Raw genomic sequence first — 4384 nt, 5'->3', positions numbered from 1 at the left:
AGAAACCCAGTAGTTTTCCCGCAGGTACGCCGAAAACGAATTTGGTAGGATTTAGCTTCATCTGATATACCCGTAAATTATCAAAGGTTTCCTTAAGGTCTTCCAGAAGTGTCTCCTCCCGGCGGGTCTTGATCACAATGTCGTCAACATAAGCATGGACGTTGCGGCCGATTTGGTTATGAAGACAATTCTGGATGCAGCGTTGATAAGTCGCCCCTGCGCTCTTGAGCCCGAACGGCATGGACACATAGCAAAAGGCCCCGAAGGGGGTTATGAAGGCCGTCTTCTCTTGATCTTCCACAGCCATTTTAATCTGATGATAACCTGAATAGGCGTCCAAAAAGCACAATCGTTCGCATCCCGCCACCGAGTCAATGATTTGGTCGATGCGGGGAAGAGCGAAAGGATCCTTGGGACAAGCTCTGTTGAGGTCCGTATAGTCGATACACATACGGAACGTGCCATTCTTCTTGAGTACTAACACCGGGTTAGCCAGCCATTTGGGATGAAAGACTTCCACGATGAACCCGGTGGCTCACGAAACGACTTATCATCCTCAGCCGGGATCCTTGGTATCATCGGCCTCGGCGTACCTAGTGAGGGTGTCCATCAGTTCGCCCATATCCTGAACTTTCCATTTGAGTCGCCCCAATTTCTGGACCAGCGGTTCATAGTGGCAGTTGTGCTCGAGGATAAGCACAGCTTGCGCTGCCGTGATGCCATCCGATGAGTGGATAATTTCCGCGACTCGCCGCGACCAATGGTGCGCCGACTCATCCGGGCGTTGTACGCAGTGTTGTAAGTCGACGATCGTCATCGGCCATTTACAGGTTCCCCGGAAGTTTTTGATGAAACGCTCTTTTAGCTCGGCCCAGGACTGGATAGAATTGGGGGGTAAGTTTTTCAACCAAGTGCGCGCCGATCCCTCGAGCATCATGGTGAAGTACCTAGCGCAAACCGCCTCGTTTACGTCGAGCATGTCCATGGCGATCTCATAGCCCTCGATCCATGATGTTGGTTCGAGATCTGGTGTGTAATTAGGCACCTTTCTTGGTCCTTTGAAATCCTTGGGCATTCTTTCGTTTCAAAGGGATGGGGACAAGCAGGGCACCCCAACTCGCCCTTCGGTCCCCGCGAGGGGAGTCTGGGCCTCTTGAACGACGAGGAGACAGATCGCCTTTACATGAACTATCCAGAGGACTGAGCCGTGGTCGTGATCGTGGGCCTGCAGCGGGTAGCATAGCATTTTCCTTGTTCTGTAGTCCGTACCGGAACTACCTTGTTTGTATCTGCGTTGTACTCTGTATTGTTAATAAGAAGACAGTTGAATCCCATATTGTCTACTGTAATTATTATTATGTGCTATGTTTACTTGCTTGCGAAACGCTTAGATGTGCTTCTTTCCTATTCGGGGCCTCGACCCCCAGATCGGAAAGGACCGCATCTTGGTCGTTATAAGTACCGACCTAGGAGCCCCCTTGATTGATCGAACTTGGCCGAGTCGAGTCTAGTGAAAAACTACTTTGAGTCTAGTTATATATCGGAGAGTAGGATTCTTTTTTCTCCTCTTCTATGCTCTGGTGAGGAATCTTGACGTAATAATTTATTCTACTCCTCTTCTCACTCAAAAAAAATTTAGGATCACGCGGATATTTTTGGAATCTATATGATGCCGATGTGACGGAGTTCTGACTTGGTGCCTCCTATCTGCTCTAAGTCTCAGGGGAGTTGTGCTCCAGGGGATTCTTGAGCACATCGTTATCATTCAGATTTCTTAGTATCTCAGGACGAAGGATGTTCGTAATTGCTTCAATACTAGTAGTGGCGAGATAACCCCGATGTCCCCAGTACTGGTGCAGATTGTTCGGGAGTACTGCCATACTTTGTATCGTTGTGATCACGAGGGTCTGTATTAGATGAAGGTCCGAGATTCCGGTTGTGTGTTGACGGATGTGATACAGGTGACGGGTTAGTATAGGAGTTGTGTGAGATTACTCCTTGTATCCGTGTACCAGATTGCATGACCAGATATTTCGGGAATTCATAGGTGGGAATTCAAGTAGTTGCTTATAGGACAATCTTCCAACAAATTCTTGATGTTAGGTTGGGGTTCGACATCTAGTGGATTCGTTTGTTCATGGTCGACTTACAACAGTACACGTTGTGTCTTAAAGAGTCCTTGTAGCTTGCTACGACTCGGGGACGCTTCATATGTCGGGTGCACTACTTGATGGCTACTGTAAAATCGAGCCCGTGTGATCCTGTCCACGAAAATATCGGACGAAATCTTCCTCATGAGTTTGTTCTCGCTTGTTTCATAAGCCTCACCCTTTGTTTTGTTGGAATGTGGTAATTCGTGTTGCTTCGATGTCAATTGGTGATTTCAGATCTTTCCTAATCTGTGTTCTCATATTTTTTATGTGAGAATGCAAATACTTTTGCTTAATAAATTCTCTTGTTAATTCTTGTCAACCGGAGTCGTCATGTTAATTCTTTTCAACCGGTATGTTTCTCTTCTAGTAATCCTATCCTCTCCAATTCTTGCAGATCTTTCTCGCATTTATTCCGGAGTTCATCTCATCTGTCCCGAGTTGTCTTTGTTTTTCCCCACCCTCCCGCCCTTTTTCTCAGTGATTCAATTTTCATCCAAGAGTTTTCTTTTCATTGTGCTTCCGCTATCTCTTCTTCCTTTTTGTAGCCGGTGATTCATTGTGAACATTCTCAGGAGTCGAGTTCATCATTTCTTCATTTTGTTCCTTCCCGGTGAATTTAATTCAGCTATCCGTGTTCATCATATCCTTTTCATCCTTGTAATTCTCTTTCATGTTGGAGATTCTTTCAGCCTATCTTGGTTATTCATTCCTCTCTTTTCATCCGGTGCGTTGAAGATATCTCAGAGTTTCTTGTTTCAGATCTTTCATTATTTCAAGGTTCTCAACCTCATCTAGTTTTCATTTGTACCGGTGCAATATCTCTCCTTATAATCAGTTGTTTCAACGGTGATTTCTTTTAGTGGGCCCATAACCCACAGGTTTTTTTCCCAGGATCTGTTTTAGCTCTTGTAATCTTCCGGAGATCTTTAATTCTTTTCAACTGTGACGTAAGTATGAATTTCATCAGTCATATCCCTTCTTCAAGATCTATTTGAATTAATTCTATTATTTGGCTCAACCTTGCATCCTTCTTTATTCCAGAGTGTCTCAGCTATTCTTGGTGTTGTTCCTCGTCATCATTCTCAGCTTGCAAATTCGAAGGAAACACTCTCTCAGTCTTTTCCCATTCTTGTGAAGATTGTCATCTCAGCTTCGCGTTATCCTCTCATTTGTTGTCAATCATGAGTAATCCCTTTCATGCTATCCGGTGCAGTTCTGAGTTGTTTTTATTTCTCGTTCCTCCGAAGGTCATCATTTGAGAAGATTCGTCGTTCTCAGCTTTCAGCTTTCATCCTCAATTCTTCTCCATTGTTGTCTCTTCGTTCGTCTCTCGATTATCCGGTGCCTTGTTCAAGTTTTCTCTCAGGTGGCTCATGAGCTCTTCATTCTCATGTTTCTCCATTAATTCGTGGTGTTCCCATGCAATTGTGAATTATTACCGGTGTTTCTGGCAACATTTCTTCTAGTTTGTGCTTTATCTATCTCTCTTTAATCTTTTCAAGAGGAATAAGTTGTATGCTAAATCTGTTGCTTGTCATCAATTAAACTTGATGAAGGATAAGCATAACATAATTCTTATTCTTGTTTCATAATGATTTCAATTCTTCTTCCAGAGTGACTCACGATATCAATTCGTTTCTCAAGTGTTCTTATCTTTTCTTTTCCGGAGTTGTAAGTTCTATCTAGTTTATCTCCGTGAGGCTTCATCTAAATCTTGGCAGGTCATAATCATATTCTTTTCTACCTTCATATCTTTGCATCGTTCATTTGTATACGGAGGTCCTTCTTCGTGGTTCATCAAGGATGTGATTCATTCTCATGTGTTCTTCAAGATTCCTGTTGGAATACCTCAAGTATTCTTTCTCTTCCATTTTCGGTGCATTTGTTCTTCCGTTATCCTTTGAGGTGGTATTATAGCATTCTTGTTAGTGTAGGAGCCTCGAAGAGTTTTCCTTTCAAGAATGAGATTATTAAACCCACCAATTCTATGTTCATCGGATATTTTCAACCCATGATTTCTTCATTTGAGCTATCTTGGTTTGGGTTTCACCTAAAGCTTTTCCTATGGATTACGCTATCATGGTGCTTGTCATTAATCCAAGTTCTCAATGTATCCTCTTGGTGTAAGATTGTTCATATCTTGTTTCTCCCAATCTATCCTTGTTTCTTTTAGTGGTTGGTTGTCACCTCATATTGGTTGAGATGATCTTCATAAGCCCACTACTATCTTG

The sequence above is a fragment of the Hordeum vulgare genome, chromosome 2H, assembly GCF_904849725.1.
Source record: "Hordeum vulgare subsp. vulgare chromosome 2H, MorexV3_pseudomolecules_assembly, whole genome shotgun sequence".
NCBI lineage: Eukaryota > Viridiplantae > Streptophyta > Magnoliopsida > Poales > Poaceae > Hordeum > Hordeum vulgare.
Note: the sequence above shows the minus strand (reverse complement) of the source record.